Here is a 20,101-nt window from a genome sequence, read left to right on the forward strand (position 1 = left end):
GACGGGCGTCCATGCGGGCCTCTAGACGAGCCTCAAGGGCAGCTTCCGTGCTCAGCACGGCCGTCGGGGCCGTGGGCTCACTCTCTATAGCCTCAGGTGCGGGTGAGGGGGGATTGGTTAGCTCTTTGGATTTGGATTCTAGGAGCGCTATTTTTTCTCAACATCTCAGTTTTGCTCTCGAGGGCTGCTATCTTGGTTTGATCGACACTGCGGCCCGCAGGGGGCCCTGGCCATACCGCTCACCTACGTTCCGTGTTTTGCAACATTGGCCCAGGTCCTGGCCTCGCCGCGTAGTGGCGTTGTCGACAGTTTTCCGCGTGGTGGCATTGTCGACAGGTACAGGTAGTGATATGCACGATACCGGAGGTACCGGTGCGTGATTGCAACCTGCAAAGAGCGGTTGTCAACGCAAACCAAAAGATATGGCGCATGAGTCAAGAGAAAGGCTTTGAGGTGGTGGAAATAAGCAAAGAGGTGCATAGGTGGGGTGGTTTTCAACGAGACAGAATTCACTTCGATGGGCGGCTAGGTCATGAGGTGGGTTGGCGACTTGCAGGACGCGCAGTAGCTTTTTTGGGGGGCAAGCGAGCCCTTCGGGGTGCAGGATAGCAAGTAACGAGGAAAACAACCAGGGAGACTCTTCGACAGGTGGTATGGACAGATACGATTCCAAAGTGGCACGAATATCTAAGATAGGTAGAGTCCGGGGCATAAATAGACGTAGGCACGAGCGCCGAGCCAATTCAGACATAGGGTATATTGACATGCAGGGTGGTAGGAACAGGCTGAAGTGGGAAGAGATAGAAGAACAGCTAAGGGAAGAGAGGCCGATGGTATACGGTTTTGTAGAAACACATCTCAGGGACATGGAACAACCTTCGAAGAATCCGGACTACGCGTGGGAATATTGTAATAGAACAGAAGGGAGCAGAAAGGGGGGTGGTATTGGGGCATTCATTCATAAAAGTACAGACTCGCAAAGGGTCAAGCAGGAGTGCAAGGAACATTTATGGCTAAACGGGAAAGTGGCAGCTCAAAGGTCAAATGGCACTCCTTGGTTTTGTGTACTTGTGGACGGGAGCAAAGGCGAGAGAGGAAAACCAGGCAATGGTAGAGTGTATATCAAAGGACATTCTGGAGTTAGGAAGAGAGTGCGAGACAATTATACTAGGAGACATGAATGGGCACATAGAAGATATAGATGGGTGTACCGACCCGACAGGCAATATGATCATGGATATGTGTGAAAGGCTTGATTTGATCATTTGTAACAGTACCGAGAAGTGTGAAGGGCAAATAACATGGGAGGTAGGAAGGCTGCTGTCAACGATAGATTATGCACTGATGTCACATAGGATGTATGATAAGCTCAGGGGAATGCACATAGATGAAGGTGGCTCCAGACGTCTGAGTAGTGATCACAAAGGTATCAAGCTAAGTTTTGGAAGAGCAGCCAAAGTCGGAAGGAGACAAGATGAGCAACTACAGGAAAATTTTTATCCAGAAAGGCAAATTGAAATAGCCACTAAACAAATTGAGAAAGTAATCACGGAGGATAATAGGACAGCGTGGACATAAACCAATCTAATTAAACTCTTTGAGCTAGAGCTTGCTAAGACGCGTGACAAGTCAGCCCGGAAAAGAAGACACAAACCCAAAAGTTGGTGGGATGAGGAAGTTAAGAGAGCCATAGCAAAACGTCAGGAAGCCTCTAGGGAACACAGACATACTAAGCAGCGGGGTGAACCGACAGATGATGTTGAAAGAAAATGGGAAACCTTTCTACGCTGTAGAAGGGATGCATCCCTTCTGATCAATGAAAAGATTAGAAGTAAGGGAGCTCAGTGGCTGGCAGAAGTACATACAAAAGATAAAAAGGCAGCTGCGAAATTTTGGAACCCTCTAAACTACCTAAGAAATTAGACGAGCCTAGAGTAGAGTTTTATTACTACAGCCCAAGGTGCTAGGCTAGAAGGGGACGAAGCTATTGCGTGTATTGCCGCGAACCATGCATTGGGTTTGTTTATGTGTGTTTGTTTTTTTCGGCCTGGCTGCGCCGGCCTGTGCCATCACCGTTTCCACAGCGTTTCGAACAAACGATACCACAGCGTTTCGAACAAACGCTATCGAACAACGCTTCAGGCGTTGTTCGATAGAAACAACGCTTCAAGCGTTGTTTGTTAGAAACGCTGGTCGAACGAACATCGTTTCTAACAAACGCTATCACGGCGTTCCCGATACAATTCGACTATTCGAGAAACCCTCGCGCCGAGAGATATAAATTCCCGCACAGCCGGTGCCGCGTCATTCGATCGCCGACGCTCACTAGCGTGCCCGTCGTTTTGCTGGCCGCTGCTTCGCCGCCTGTGTATTTTTTCAGTTGTTAGGGGAGCACAGGTTCGCTCCAATAAACTTGTTTTCCTCATAGACAACTGCGTCGTCCTTTGCTGCGTGACATCTGGTGGAGGTGCGGGGTACATAAACCCTAAGCCATTGCCAAACCGACAAGCACGCCCAACTCGTGTCAGCCGCCGACAGCAAGGCCTTCAGCCAGAGTTTGGACTGATCCCGGATAAAAAAAGGAAAGAAGACGTAAAAACCACGATGATCAACGCAGGCACCTTGACCAGCGCTACCAACCCTCCTGTCGTTCTGCAACAACCTCGTGAGCCCCCATCATTCCGAGAATCTCCTGGTGAAGACCCGGAAGAGTGGCTGGAGAAGCTGGAGCGCATCCGCATCTTTAACAGGTGGGATGACGAAGAAACGTTTCGTCATGTTTTTTTCTATTTGGAGGATGAAGCTCGAACGTGGTTTGAGAACGATGAAGGTTCCCTAACCGACTGGACTGTCTTTAAGAGCGAATTCCTCAAAACATTCGCTACGGTTGTGTGGAAAGAACGAGCCGCCCTTTTGTTGGAGACGCGAATGCAACACCCTAACGAAGGTGTTGTACTGTTCGCTGAGGAGATGAAGATGCTGTTCCGGAGAGCTGACCCTGAAAGGGCAGAAGAGAGAAAGGTGCGCTTTCTGATGCGGGGAGTTAAACAAGAGCTCTTCGCTGGACTCATCCGCAACCCCCTAAGACCATCGCTGAGTTCGTCACCGAGGCTCCGATGATCGAGAGGACCTTGGATGTGCGTTCGCGGCAATACGATAGACCACTCAACACCCTTTAGGTGAACCCGGTAAACGCGCCTAGATTGGCGACGGAAGACTTGCGGGAGACCATCCGCGCCGTCGTTCGCGAGGAACTGAGGAAATGATTCCCAGCAACGCCGCAGCCCCAAGTCGCCTCCCTCACTGACGCCGTCCGCGAGGAGGTTCAGCAAGCACTGGGGAATTCCACGCCGTCGGAAGCATCTTGCGAACCACAAGCGATGACCTACTCCGCTGCTGCTCGTCGACCCCGACCCGTCCCAACCCGTTATCAAGAGGCCCCGCCGTACCGCCGCCCAGTGTCGCCCGCCCGACCCCCTGTAACCCGAAACCAGGCGCCCAGGAAGACCGAGGTGTGGCGAACGCCAGATAATCGTCCGCTGTGCTACCACTGCGGAGAGGCCGACCACGTCTACCGCCGCTGCCCGTACAAGAGGCTGGGTTTGCGTGGGTTCTCCGTCGATACACCCCGCCCACGAGCCGGCCAGCGCCCATTTGAGATTGAAGAATACCTGTCGAACACCAGCTGTGGACCATTCCGTTTCAACCGTTCGCCGTCGCCCTACCCGTACCAATCCCCCAACAGTCGCAGCCATGCTGACTTTGCCCGTGGAAGGTCCCCCAGCCCACAAGGGGGGGAAACTAAAAGCAGCAACTTCTACAGGTGAAGTGGCAAAACGGCGAGAAAATGAAAATCCTCCAACGACGCAAGACCGTGACTCACGACATGCCCTCATCCCGACGACCCGACGACACCCTGACGAGACCCCCGAAAACGATGACAGCTACGCTGCGCGACGCGTACCCGAAATGACGAAGCCTGCCGCTGAGAAGACTACGATGACGACGCATAATGCCCGACCATCAAAACGTGCAAGCCGCGATACGACGCCCCGACGCACCCGAAATTCGAGGAAAGCGGCATCCGACGTCCAGTTGTCCATCGACGGCCTTGACGTAGTCGCCCTCATCGACACGGGAGCCGACTACTCGGTCATGAGCGGGTCATTCGCGTCCAAGCTAAAGAAAGTTATGACCAGATGGGACGGTCCGCACATACGCACAGCAGGAGGCCACCTCGTGAGCCCAAGTGGAATGTGCACATCGCGCGTCACCATAGACGGCACTACGTACCCTTCGGAGTTCGTCATTTTGCCTAACTGCTCCCGTGACGTAATTTTCGGAATGGACTTTTTGATGGACAATGGCGCAATAATTGATTTGCAGACCAGGTCGATAACGTTTTCTTCCGATCACTCCACGACGCCGCAGCCGAACCTCGGACACCACGCTGCTGTAAGGATCGCCGACGATCACGTCACCCTGCCACCCCGCGCAAGCTTGATGATCGTCGTCTATTGTGAAGGTGCTGCTCCTGACGTTGACGCTATCGTGGAGACTGACCAGAGGTTGCTTCTAGACCGCGGTGTGTCTGTCGCAAGAGGCATTGCGCGGTTTAAGCAACGCAGATCCCACGTTTTGGTCACCAATTTCACCGAGGAGTACCAGCATCTAAACAAGGGCGCTGCAATTGCGTTCCTCGAAGAAACGCAAGAAGCGAGTCAAGTGATCGCGGTCGCCACCTTTGAACGCGCACGCGCAGATGCTTCCAGGCTGCCACATCCTTTCGACGTGAACTCGGCGCTGTCGCAAGAAAATCGGGACAGAATACTGGAGTTGCTCCGTCGCTACAGCGAGTGTTTTTCCTCAAACTCGATGTTACGTCAGACACCTTTGGCGAAGCAACGGATAATAACCGAAGATGGAGCCTGACCTACCAGACAGTCACCGTACCGCGTTTCTTCACACGAGCGCGAAGCCATCCGGACTCAAGTTGATGACGTGCTCAGCGACGACATAATACAGCCATCAAAAAGTCCCTGGGCTGCGCCGGTTGTACTCGTGAAGAAAAAAGATGGCACTTTAAGATTCTGCGTTGACTACCGGAGACTAAACAAAATCACCAAAAAGGACGTGTACCCCCTGCCACGAATCGACGACGCCCTCGACCACCTCTGCCACGCGAAGTACTTCTCATCCATGGATCTGAAGACCGGCTACTGGCAAATTGAAGTGGACGAGAGAGACCGAGAGAAGACTGCATTTATAACCCCGGATGGTCTATACGAGTTCAAGGTGATGCCGTTTGGGCTGTGCACGGCGCCCGCAACTTTTCAGAGAGTCATGGACACTGTGCTAGCAGGCCTGAAGTGGCACACTTGCCTCGTATACCTCGACGACGTTGTCGTATTCGCCCGGACTTTCGACGAACACCTCACAAGGTTGGAATCTGTACTCGAGGCCATTCGTACGGCGGGGTTAACGCTGAAGCCTGAGAAGTGCCGTTTCGCGTACGAGGAACTCAAGTTCTTGGGTCACGTCATGAATGCCGTGGGAGTCCTACCTGACCCGGCAAAAACATCAGCCATTGCGAACTTCTCAAGGCCGAAAGATAAGAAGGGTGTGCGAAGGTTTCTCGGACTGTGCGCATACTACCGGCGCTTCGTCGCAAACTTCGCACGCATTGCAGAGCCACTCACGCGCCTGACGAAAGAAAGCATCCCTTTCAGCTGGGAAAACGACCAAGAAAAGGCATTCTGCGAGCTGCAACAACGCCTGCAAAACCCGCCCGTGCTGGCTCATTTCGACGAAAACGCCGAAACAGAAATGCACACGGACGCCAGTGATATCGGTGTGGGTGCCGTCCTCGTCCAAAGCAAAGCGGTTACGAAAAGGTAATCGCCTATGCAAGCCGTGGTCTGTCGAAGGAGGAGAGAAACTACTCTGCCTCTGAGAAAGAGTGCCTGGCTATCATATGGGCCATTTCAAAATTTCGCCCATACGTCTATGGAAGACCGTTTAAGGTTGTGACAGACCATCATGCGCTGTGTTGGCTCGCCAATTTGAAGGACCCCTCTGGCCGTCTTGGGTGGTGGAGCTTGCGCCTGCAAGAGTTTGACGTTACAATATTCTACAAATCCGGCAGGAAACACTCCGACACCGACTGCCTATCCCGCGCCCCTGTTGACCCACCACCACAGGACTCCGATGAAGACAGCGCGTTCTTCGGAGTCGTGACAGAGAGCGACCTAGCTGCCCAGCAGCGTGCCGACCCTGACCTCCGTGCCATGATCGACTACCTCGAAGGACGCAATGTCGCCGTGCCTAGGGCGTTCAAGCGCAACTTACCAGCATTCTGCCTCAAAAACTCCATCCCAGTGAAGAAGAATTTCAACCCCGGGACGAGAACGAATTATCTACTTGTCATCCCCGCAGACCTTCGTGACGAAGTTTTGGAAGCGTGCCACGACGACCCGTCTTCCGGACATCTCGGAACAGCTCGCACGATTACAAAAATCAAGGCGATATACTTCTGGCCCCGCCTTGCATCCGATGTCACCCACTACGTCCGGAGCTGCCGTGACTGCCAGCGGCGAAAAACACCACCGACGAGACCAGCCGGACTTCTGCAGCCGATCGCCGTCCCAATAAGGCCCTTCCAACAGATCGGAATGGACCTTCTGGGCCCGTTCCCTACATCCCGATCCGCGAACAAATGGATTGTCGTAGCGACAGACTACATGACGCGCTACGCAGAGACCACCACTCTTCCTAGGGGAACTGCACAAGAAGTTGCAAAGTTCTTTATTAACCAAATTGTGCTGCGACATGGAGCCCCTGAGGTCCTTATCACGGACCACGGAACGACCTTCACTGCGGAGCTCATGCAAGGAATCTTACGCTACAGCAACACAGATCACCGAAGAACGACAGCGTACCACCCCCAAACGAATGGACTAACGGAACGGCTCAATAAGACAATCGCGGATATGCTGTCTATGTACGTCGACGTTGAACATAAGACGTGGGACGAAGTCCTCCCGTACGTCACGTTTGCGCACAACACGGCTATCCAAGAAACCACGCAGATGACACCGTTCGAGCTCGTCTACGGAAGACGGCCGACTACGATGCTCGACGCCATGCTTCCGCACGTAGAAGACGACGACCTCAACGCCGACGTCCAAGGATACCTCCAAAGTGCGGAGGAGGCCCGCCAGCTCGCTCGAGCTCGTATAACGTACCGGCAACTGGTGGATGCTGGACGCTACAATCTCCGACGCCGAGATGCCGGGTACCATCCTAGAGATCGTGTGTGGGTTTGGACTCCCATTCGACGACGTGGACTCAGTGAGAGACTTCTACGACGCTATTTCGGACCCTACCTATGACGTGTTGGTGAACTAACGTACGAAGTGATCCCCGATGGGGAGTCCCGTACATCACGATGACGCGCGCGGCCCGAAGTCGTCCATGTGGTTCGCTTAAAACCTTTCTACGGACGATGACGAACTTTTAATTTGTGTGGACTGTCCCTTATGTTAGCATCGGGTCGATGCACTCTTAGAGGGGGGGTAATGCCGCGAACCATGCATTAGGTTTGTTTATTTGTGTTTTGTTTTTTCGGCCTGGCTTCGCCAGCCTGTGCTATCGCCGTTTTCACAGCGTTTCGAACAAACGATATCGAACAACGCTTCAGGCGTTGTTCGATAGAAACAACGCTTCAAGCGTTGTTTGTTAGAAACGCTGTTCGAACGAACAGCGTTTCTAACAAACGCTATCACGGCGTTCCCGATACAATTCGACTATTCGAGAAACCCTCGCGCCGAGGGATATAAATTCCCGCACAGCCGATGCCGCGTCATTCGATCGCCGACGCTCACTAGCGTGCCCGTCGTTTTGCTGGCCGCTGCTTCGCCGCCTGTGTATTTTTGCAGTTGTTAGGGGAGCACAGGTTCCCTCCAATAAACTTGTTTTCCTCATAGATAACTGCGTCGTCCTTTGCTGCGTGACAATATGAGGAAAAGGGTTACAGAAAAAATTTCAACAAAGAAGTACTTTATGCACCTCAATAGACAAGGACAAATCAAGTGGTGCAATGGCTCCATTTTCACAACGAGAGTGGGAAAGGGCTGAGAAAAGGGTTCCTAGTAGTACATCAACAGGCTCAGATGGCATTCTAATTATGCTGATAAAGACATTAGGTCCGATGTCTAAGCAGGCTTTGAGAGAAGCAGTGAGCAAAATATTAATCGATGGTGAAGTTCCCGATGGATGGAAACTTAGCAGGATGAGCACGATCTATGAAGGAAAGAGGGACAAATCTGACATACACAACTACCGTCCTATGACAGGGACTTCAGTGGTCTTCAGGATGGCGATGCAGATTATAAAGGAAAGACTGCAGGCATGGATAGAGGATGAGGGGGTGCTGGGGGAACTGCAGAATGGGTTTCGGAAACACAGGAGGAAGACAATCTGTTCTCACTGACGCAGTGCATCGAAATAGCAGAAAAGGAACACAGGCCCCTGTGTTTAGCATTTTTTGATATCAAGGGAGCGTACGATAGCGTGGTTCAAGAGGAATTGTGGGGAATACTAGACAAACTAGGCGTGGAACATGAAGTCACTAATCTTTTAAAGGATATGTATAAAGGTAACAAGGTAGTTATAAAGTGGGAAAAACAGGTATCCAAGCCTGCAGAGGTAAAATGGGGGCTTCGGCAGGGGTGTCCCCTGTGACCCTTATTATTCATGATGTGCCTACGAGGACTAGCGGCCAAATTAGAGGGAAGTGGACTGGGCTTCAACCTCTCTTTAGTCAAACAAGGAAAACTCATTGATCAGGGACTACCAGCATTAATTTACGCAGACGATATAGTGCTTATGGCCAACAACAAGGAAGATTTGCAGAGATTGAGGGACATCTGCGGAAATGAGGGAGACAGGTTAGATTTTAGATTCAGTAAGGAAAAATCAGCAGTCATGATTTTCAATGACAACGAAGGTAGTGAGATTAGAGTACAGGAGGTCACGCTAGAGATCACAGATAAATACAAATATCTGGGCGTATGAATAAGCAATGGAACCGAGTACCTGAGGAAACACGAAATATACGTGACGACTAAAGGTAACAGGAATGCAGCAGTGATAAAAATTAGGGCACTGTGGAATTACAATAGGTATGATGTTGTGAGAGGAATATGGAAAGGGGTCAGGGTTCCTGAGCTGACGTTTGGCAATGCGGTCTTGTGCATGAGATCAAAAGTTCAAGCAAGATTAGAAATTAAGCAACGTGGAATAGGTAGGCTTGCTTTAGGAGCTCACGGGAATACACCAAATAAGGAAGTACAAGGCAATATGGGATAGACATCATTTGAGGGCAGGGAAGCTAGCAGCAAGATAAAATTTGAGAAGCGATTGAGAGAAATGGGGGAGGAGCGTTGGGCTAGGAAGGTTTTCAGCTACTTGTACATGAAGAATGTCGATAAAAAATGGAGGAAGCGAACCAGGAAGTTGACTGGTAAATACTTAGAAAACAGCAGGTGGCCAAACCAAAAATAACTATCGGTTAAGAAGAAAGTGAAGGAAACGAAGACTGGCATGTGGAAAGTGGGCATGATTAAGAAGTCCGCACTAGAGATCTATCGAACTCTTAAGCAGGAAATTGCCAAAGAAAGGATCTGCAATAATACTCCAGGTAGTTCTTTACTGTTTGAGGCTAGGACGGGAGTGTTGCGAACCAAGACATATCGGGCCAAATACGAAGGGATAGAAACAGTATGCAGTGCGTGTGGAGAGGAAGAAGAAACTGCCGAACACTTGATAATGTTCTGTAATGGGCTTCACCCTATAGTTCAGGAGGATGGCGCAGTTTTACAAAGCACTGGGGTTTAGGGACCGGGAGGGCAAAATAGACTTTAAGTGAGTAGACTTAACTAGAAGGAGGTTATCTGATTGGTGGCTAAAGTCAAGGCACGAGTGAAAATTAAACCTTTCACTGCAAAGTACGAATCCTCAAACTCACTTTTTAAAGAAAAAAAAATAAATCTAGCTTTGGGTTCATTAAGTATTACGGCATGGTGGCGCTAGCCACCGCCCGATCTATAGGGAACAGCCATATCCATCCATCTATCCTTTGTCGCCTTGTGGTGGTGGCTATGTCGGCGGCCCCTTACTGCCGTTGGCAGCAGATGGTGCCGGCTTCGCAGTGTTGTCGTCCTGGCTCGGTGTCTCACCGGGGAGGCCAAGATGGCGGCTCGTCTTCTTGGTTGCCAATTTATTTTACATTTGAAGAATTTCTTAGCAAACTTTGGCGACTTTGAGCATATCTATCTATCTATCTATCTATCTATCTATCTATCTATCTATCTATCTATCTATCTATCTATCTATCTATCTATCTATCTATCTATCTATCTATCTATCTATCTAGCCACCTACGACTTTTAGCTCTCCTGGCTGTTTGGATAATGGTATCGATACAAAACTTGGCATGGCATAACATCACTATATGACGAGCATATGTGATTATTAACATAATCATGGCATATGTGTCATGAATGTCATGATTTACATTTCATGGTCTTGCTGCTCTTGCGGTGGGTTCGTTCACATGACTTGTTGCAAAATTGGTATGGTGTGACATGATTGCGTGGCGAACACAAGCGACAGACCTTAACATGAAAATCATGACATGCATGTCGTGTGAAAACATGACTACATGCCACGCTCAGGATGCGCTCCATCATTTCGCTTGCGTCACATTTACCAAATTTGGTATTACAGTACGGGAATGGATGACGAAGGTATCTGACTGGCGGAAACATGATAATCATGAGATGCTTGTCATGTAACAACATGAATAAATGTAATGCTCACCATGCGCTGGTGGCCGCTTCGCTAGCTTCACTTATACAAAATTCGGTATTACGGGACGAGAATGGATGACAAAGGTATGATACTGGTGCAAACATGATAAACATGAAATGCGTGTCTATTAACAACATGACCACACGCTACGCTCATGATGCGCTTGCGGTCGTTTCGCTAGCTTCACATATGCTGAATTTGGTATTACGTGACACCAATGGATGACGAAGGTATGTGACGGGTGCAAGCATGATAATCATGAGATGCGTGTCATGTAACAACATGACTACATGCTTCGCTTAAGATGCAATCGCGCCCGTTTCGCAAGCTTCACATGTACCAAACTCGGTATTATGCGATGCGAACAGAAGACATAAAAAATGACAGATCCAAACATGACCATCACAATATGAGTGGCATGTAACAACATGACTACAAGTCACACTAATGATGCGCTCGCGGCCGTTTCACTAGCTTCTAATATGCCAAATTTGGTATTGCGTGACGCCAATGGATGACGAAGGTATGTGACTGGTGCAAACATGATAATCATGAGATGCGTGTCATGTAAGAACCTGACAACATACCCCGGTTGTAGCGTTATCGCGGCTGCTCGCTAGCTCCACATATATTAAATTCGGGATCACGTGACGTGAATAGATGACGAAGATAAACGACACATTTGAACATGATAACCATGACACGGAAGTCCTGTAGGCAACAATTTACCTCCACCTCTTAACGTTGAGGTGATTGGAAAGTGGCATATCAACCCTCCCCACTCGTGCTTCGCATATCATTGATTCCCATTTAAGAATGCACATAAGTCATTTCGCTCGGCTTCCATCTCATCACCTCGCCTCACTTCGAACTTTTAGCCCCCACTCAGCGTTCAGCGCAACAGTAGCTCAATATTGCGCAGTGCTTCGATTGCACTTCATGCATGCAGCACGGCCGCCGACACCATTATGGTGCCTACACCCACTCAAAGTCCTTCTTACAATTCCTGGCATCCAAAATAAGAAAAAGCCGTTGCATCTAGCTCTGAAGCAGGCCACATTGCTTTTCCTGCAAGAGAAGCACCACGGACGCCTTCACATTTACACGGATGGCTCGGTGTCTTCTGTGCGCTCAGCAGGGGCGGTGGTTATTCCAGCGAAGGACATGAAATCTAAATTCATGACATCGCATTTGACGTCATTGACAGCTGCAGCACTCGCCTCCATACGTCCAGCTCTGGAGTTTATAGTTGAAAAACCTTCGGGAACTTGGTCTATCTTCTCGGACTCAAAGGCAGCTCTTCAATGTCTTATCTCACCCTTTCGCCATGGACCTAATGAACAGTTAGTAGCTGAAATAAAGCTTCTTCATGAGCAAGCAATCGAGAAACAGCACAGCTCAGTGTATCAGTGAATACCAGTTCATTGCAGTATATATGGCAAGGACCGCGCAGATGAGGCCGCTAGATCTGCACACGACGGTACTCAATACATAGCCATCCCGTTCTCAAGAACCAACGCAGCTACAAGACTTTGTTCGCGTGCACGTGACCTCACACTGGTACAGTAGAACTCAACAGACTTTACAAACGCGCGCCTGCATAACTTGGATCCCGATCTGCAGCTTCGTCTTCCCTCAAAGATATCTCAAGCTGAGGAGACTCTTCTATGCCACCTGTGGCTTGGAGTGGCCTTCACGAATGCATACTCTATTTCATAGGATTGGCCAGCTCTTCTACATGCACTTACTGCAGCTGCGAAGAAACCATCGCGCACTTTCTGTGTGAGTGCACCCATTTCCACGCACAAAGACAAAAACTGACTGCAGCTCTGGATAGACTGGATGATCGGCCTTTATCGGAACATAAGATTCTGGGTCATTGGCTGAGCCCAATCTCAGCCCAGAAGGTTTTAAAGCTTTGCTGCGCTTTTCGCAGACAACTGGCCACAGAGATAGACTTTAGTGTCTTATACTCTTCGATGTTGCCTTTCCTCTGTCGCACTTTTTTGTTGTTTCTCTCTCTCTTCCCAACATTTCCTTTTAACATCTTTTATTCTCCTCAACCCTTTCCCCTGCACACGGTAGCCAGCCGGTCTACAAACTGGCTAACCTCCCTGTGTTTCCGCTTAAACTTTCCTCCTTCCTTCTTCCTCCCATTGTACGTGGGATATGCCATTTTTTTCTTTCACCCTTCAGGGTGATCACCTTATCAGATCGGAATTTCGTCGCACACTCTGGCAAGTTTGTTGCAAGTTCTACACCACATACTGAGCACCGCGGAGTGCACTCGTGAGGGGCCCGCACCCCCTCCACAAGAGGAGCTTCTTGTCCGTAGGGTCCGCATGAGTTAGGCTGCGTGTTGGGACATGCATCTGCTCTATGACCTATGGGCCCACACAGGCCGCAAGCTGGAATAGTCTGGTAGTATTTGCGCACCGGAATGTGCATGTTCTCACAATATACAAACGCGGTTTCACCTTCCCGTTGAAGGTGACCCGAGCCTTGTTAGAAAATTCGATTTTCCTCTTCTCGACGATGGTGTTCGCTCTCTATTGCACCTGCTCTCGAAGAGATTCAGTGGTGTCTGAGTTGCTGGCGACGATTACTTCGTGGCACACATCACCGCCGTCTTGTCTAAGGTATCCATAGAGCGGGATGAGCCGACACTCAGTATTCACTGAAGCTTTCCCGAGAAGCCGATCTGCCGCCGCTGGGCTCGGGGTGTGGATCAACACAATGTTTTACTCACGAGACGGCACAACCGTGATTGACTTTGCCAGCTCGGGTTCGGGGTAGGCCGTAAAGGCGGCTCCATAGCGGTTTTCTGAGAAAGCTTGGTGAAGCAAGACAGGTTCACGTGGCTTGAGCACGACCATGAAGTCGTTTGGACCTGGTTTTGGAAATGGGCAAGGCCTCTAGTTCGTAATAGCCTTCCTTGTCTTTGCCTCCTGCAGCGCGCGATACTAGAGGCTGCGTCTTGCCAGCCGGTATTCCGGAATCCGGGATCGCGTTGGATGCCACTGTCTTTGCTTGAATGGATGCGCAACGCGTGACTGCTTTATTCAGCGATGAGTGCCGAAAACTCGGAACAGCAAAGTTGTCGTCTTGACAGGATGGAACAGTAGACTAAGCCATGCCTTCGGGATCGTAACCCAGCAAGTGAGATGCTGTGGCGGCCATGTTAACTCAGGTGGCCTGTGCGACGCCATCGGCGTTCCAGGCCACCAGGTCCAGGCGTCGCCCTTAGGCGTAACAGCGTCGCCATCGTGGCCGGGTGAACTTCGGCCATAATGACTTGAAAAGTGGGCCCGTTTGATCAAAGTTGATTCCAACGGGGTCCAGATGACTTGCTGCGTCGATGGACGTCGGGCTTGGCGGAACGCAGTTGATTGAGCCATGGCTCCAGCCGAAAATCAATAGAGCCGATGCGCCGCACGTTTTGCTTCGTCGCGCGCTCGCAGCGCCTCCCCCACAGTAGGTCGATGTAGTAAAAGCCTAAGTCCAACTACTGTCTCAAAGATACGAGGATATTCCGAATCTTCAAACTGCCCAAGAAAAATAACTAACTAGCTTGAAGTAGAAAGTAGCCCAGCTCAAAGAAAGTTCAAATCCAAGCGAAATTCAGCAACTCAGTGCATCTAGAAACGACCTTGAATGACGCAGCAGGAAGCTTAACGTTGAAGTGCATAGAATACCAGTCAACAATAACGAAAATTTCATCACAAAACTAAATGAAGTAGATAATTCAGTGAGCCTGTCACAGCTGGCGGCTACTGATAGAGGCAGTACATAGGTTGCCGTCGCGGCAAGGCAAAGTACCTGGAATTATCGTACGATTTCTGGAGCTCTGCCTGCAAAACAAATGATTTGAAAAACGAAAAGATATACGTAACATTAATTCTAATGTTTCAATCTGTGAAAACATGACCCTGCGAAACTGTAAATTGCTGTGCGACGTGAAAGAATGGACAGCTGCAAATGATTATCGCTTCACGTGGCGTGAGAGCTAAAACATTGTTGTTCAGAAGAATGAGAACGAACCTGCGGTTGTCATGAGACCCACGACTCACCTTGATAAGCTCTCCAGCAGTTGAAATTTGATAGCAAACGTTTCTTTTCATTGAAGTTGTTTTTCACGGATTGAGTAAATTTCTCCGAATCGGATACCATCTTTCAAAGTCATGGTTCGAGTTGCTACAGTTGTATACATTATAACCTAAGATCTGGTACAAATATGAGAGAGGAGTTTGACTGCTTTTTTGGTGAAACAGAATGTCGATTCGATGTTGTCATGCTTTCAGAAACATGGTTTGCTTCAAAAGACGATGTGTATAGCTTTCCCGGTTACAAACCTTTTTACATGAACCGTCTAGATAGTGCGGAGGAGGTGTTTCAATGCTGATATCAGATTCATTCAACTCTGAACTTCTTTCAGAATTATGTTGCACTAATCAGCACTATGACACTGTTGTAGGTAAATGTAACAATATTATATTTTGTGTTTGCTACAGCCCCCCATCAAGAAAGTCTTGGCTCTTTTTGTTATGTTTATATTCTTTGTTAAAATTTGTTAACAGTAACAGTTATCAAATAGTTTTTGTCAGTGATCTGAATTTGAATATGCTTACCCAGATTAAACTGAAATTTGAACTAGAATCTCTCTTAAGTATGAAGTATGATGTGTAGGGAGAAAAAGTGCCAATGCGGCTTATGTCAAGTTTATGCAAACATTTAGGAAAATATATTGCGTGTTTTTTCCGATGAAACTTTAAAACAGAGAAAACGATGTCGCAAAAAGTGTATAAACAAGAGCTTGCTTAAGCTCATAAAGAAGAGGCACAGGTTATGCAGCTTATTTACGCAAAATCAATCACCGGAAGCATTAAAAACATTGAAGGAATATAAGAATTACGTGACAAAACAACTGAGGGATGCTAAGAAGCACTATCATTTTAATCTGTTGTACTCGACTTCAGGACGCCCTGATAAAATTTGGAGGACAGTCATTCGATAACTGGGACTGCGCTTGAAAGAACTACGACAGTGCTAAAAAGTATGGAAATGAAATAGGTTGATTTTGCTAATGCGTTTCATTACGTTTTGTCCCTCAGTCAGGTATATAATGGTATCGAGCTCTCGTACATCAGTCGATCTTACTCTCAGTCATTCTTTTTATGGAGTGTTACAACGCAAGAAGTTATTGCTTCATTCTTATATAAGTAACGTAAGAGCCACTGATGCATTCGGCATTAAAATAGCACCGGTGACTTACGTCATAGATATAATTGCATCTTGCCAAGAGTGCATGTTAAATTTTTGTTTGACAACAGGTGTTTTTTCTCGATACGTGCAGGCTGCAAAGGTCACAGTAATATTAAAAAAAGGCGACAAGAATGATCTTTCAAATTACCGCCCTGTATCACTACTACCTGCTTTTTCGAAAGGTGTAGAAAAAGTTATAATGGAGTAGTTTTGTTCGTTCACTGACGACTTTAGTATCATTAGTATTGCACAATTCGGTGTTCGAAAAAAAACCAGGTAAACTGAATTAGCCCTTATGACCCAAAACTGGTTTGTATTGCGAAAATTTTAGGAAAACAAAACTGTGCTTGCTATTTTCTCAGTTTTTCTAAGGCGTCTCACCTTATCCAATTTTGCTTGAAAAACTTGAGCTGAGTTTTGCTTAAAAAAACGTTATCACTGTAGTATCCGAGACATAGCTCATTGTCTAAGTACATCCTACTATAAACACAGATGACCAATCGTAGATATTGCTTGGGGCAATTCAGAGTTGAAATCCGTAACAACAAGTGTCCCGCTGGGAAGCATATTGAGTCCGTACTTCTTCATATTGTACATCAATGACATCGCAAATGTTGCCTCGTCGGCAAAATCCTTAATTTTTGCACACGATACAAGCATGTTTTCTGAAGGTGGCGACTTGATTCTGATATGCCAAATGGAGCTAATAAGACGCTTGCAAGTATAAACAGGTGAGTGACAAACAATCATCTTAAAATTATTCTAGGAAAAACAAAAGCAGTAATGTTTCATCCCTCCATTGAACAATTTGAATCAAGCCCCAATGAAGTAAATAATACTGAAATAGAAAAAGTGCTGTCTTTCAAATTACTTGGCGTATAAATCTCTGAAACTATGTTATGAAATTGCTAAGTTAATTAATTAGTAACTTATTTATACAGCAATAAGTACTATGCGTCGCCTTTGCAGTCATATTTCCACATCCATTAAAAATTTTATAATGCAAAGTGGCTTTTTTTGATTCAATAAGGAATTCTAGTCTGGGTGACCAACAGTCGAAAATGTTCAGCGACTCAAGGTACTACAAAAAAGAGCTATACGCTTTGTTTCCAGGGTCTATAGAACAAAATGTGCAGCGAATCAAGGTACTACAAAAAAGGGCTGTACGCCTTGTTTACAGGGTGCCATATCTTTTGCCTACTGCTCCTTTGTTCACAAAGCTTACTACCATGAAAAGTGAATCTTTGTGCACATCTAGGCTTTGTCGCATGTATAGACTGGGTAAAATTAAAAATTATGTATCTTTACTAGAACTAGCATCCTTAAACCAATATAACTGCTTTTATATATTGCGTCATATAGAATTTTGGATTGTCAACGAAAAAAGAACTGTACACGGTGGCTAAATGTGACAGTTTTGTTTACAGACTGTTTTAATTCGGTTACACAAAAAATGCTCTCGATGAATCCACTCTGTTGCTGAAAAGTGTACGTGATATACGTATAATTGCCTATGTTGCCGTAGGTTCACTTGTCGTTGTCTTTTTTGTTTTTTGCTGTCTTTAAAAATACCGGTTTTGTTTTCCTCAGTTTTTCGAGTGTTTACACAATACCCTTGTTCATTATTTCTTACCGTGTTTCCTTACTGTTTTGTTGTTCTGTTTATGCATAAATTATAGGGCCTGCCTTGAACTGCTGTAACCGCTGAGTGTGTGAGGTGACCAGGTTCTCTTCAATCTACGGAGGAAGAATGTTTGACAGTGGTATGAGTCATTACTAAGTTTCGACATGTCTGTACGGCCGAGTGTTTTATGTCGTGCCGAACCACCATTCCCTTTACTGGCTGGCTAATCTTAAGGATCCATCTGGCCACCTTAGCGCTGGATTTCTCGTTTAAAAGAGTATGACTTGACTATCCCGTTCAAGTCGAAGCGTAGGCTCATGGATGCCAACTGCTTATCACGAACTCCCTTTCAACCTTCACAAGTTGACGTTGATGAAGAAGATGCCTTCATTTGTGTTCTAACAGCGTCCGTTAAGAGCAAGTAACAGCGCGGCGATTAAGAGCTACGAGCCCTCATCGACTATCTCGAGGCACATTATCGGAGCCATCTCATACGTTTGCGCGTACATTGTAAACGTTTTGCCTTCGAAGTGGTGCGCTCTATAAATTACCGTTTATTGAGCCACTGTCGTCGACCTCCTTGTTGTTCTGTGCGTACTACGTGGAGAACTTCTATGTACTTCTCATGACGAGCCATCATCAGGCCATTGTGGTTCACAAGGACGCTTTCACGTATACGTGAATGGTACTCCTGGCCCGACCTACGCAATTACGTGAAGCAGTATGTGAAAAGATGCCGCGACTGCGAGCGATGCAAGACACCATTTATGCGTCCGGCTGGATTTCTGCATTCAGTTTACCCTCGAATGACTACTTTTCAACAAGTTAAATTGCCATACATTTTCTCGGACCATTCCCCACATAGAGAGCCGGTAGTCGCTGAATTGGTGCTACCACAGACTACTTCACGAGATACATTGAAACCAAAGCTCTTCCACGAGGTACAGCAACTGATATCGCCTTGTTTTTTGTACACAGTGCCTTACTCTGCAACAGTGCTCTGACAGTTGTGATAACAGGGACACAGCGGTTACAACACCGCTTACCGAAGATATCATGCAGCTCAGTGGTACCACTCACCGTAAAGCTACGGCTTACCATCTCAAGACAAATGGGCTCACAGAGTGACTAAACAAGTCTATTGCAGGTATGATTTTCATGTACGTTGACATTAACCAAAAAAACTGGGAGGACGTTCTTTCATACTTTGCCTTTGCGTATAATACCACAATTCGAGAAACTACCGTCTTCACCCCTTTTCACTTGCTGCATTGCCGGGAAGTTGCAACAAAGTTGAATTGATGCTGTCACCTATTAGCTGTTCCAATGTTGGCCGCGATGCTGTTGAAATCACTAGACACGCTTAAGAAGCGTGCCAGCTCACACGATTGCGTATCCGCTATCAGCAACACAACCACGACCGCCGGTATAACTTCCACCGTCGAGACGTCACGTACCAACCTGGTGGCAAAGTTTAGGTGTGGACCTTTTCCCGCCAACGTGGTCACTCTCAGTGTCAATTTATGTGGCTACTTTGGCCCTTATAATATCGTACAATGGCTCTGAGACGTTATCTGAGAAGTTATTCCTCAATGTTAAGCAACCATGCGCCGTTCACATGGTCCACCACGTCAGCATTTCATGCTTTGAGTAGCATACATGACCCACATGGAATGACTGATTCTGACGTCAGCATCGCTAGTGAAACCCACGGCAAGGCGGTTAACACGGTACTATTTACACTTGACGAGCTGGCAAATTCACACAGTACCAAACCCCAGCCTCACTTCTCACAACAGAGTGTTTTGACAAAAGTTTTCCGCTCAGAAAACGCTGCAAAAAAGAGAAACATGAGACATCACAACTGACTCGAGTAATGTAAGCTATGCTATCGTCGTCCAATGGCAACACTAAGTGTCGAAGCACTACCAAGGTTTGAAATTCACCAAAACGGGCTAATTGAGAACTGACGGAAAGCTATGTTATGAACGAGAACTCGCAACCGTCCGGGAAGCTTTCTCATCAAACTACCACGTGATTTTCATCACAAGACAAGCCTTGGAATACATCATCGACTACCGACTATGTACCAGTAAATGACGTTGTCGCGCAGAGAAATTGTGACTCATGATTCTGCTGGACACCTATCTCACCAACTTTCGCAACAAAACAAGATATTTCAACGAAGGCAACTCTACGTACCGCAGATACTACAACGGTTATTCAAACAAGAACAGCGACAAAGTGAAACCACATCACGAGTACATTTGTGCCTTAAAAATTAATCAGAAAAAACGCCAACTAAGAAAGCAAAAAAACACAGTCAACATCTGATCCATTTTC

This window comes from Rhipicephalus microplus, chromosome 5 (assembly GCF_043290135.1).
Source record: "Rhipicephalus microplus isolate Deutch F79 chromosome 5, USDA_Rmic, whole genome shotgun sequence".
Classification (NCBI taxonomy): Eukaryota; Metazoa; Arthropoda; class Arachnida; order Ixodida; family Ixodidae; genus Rhipicephalus; species Rhipicephalus microplus.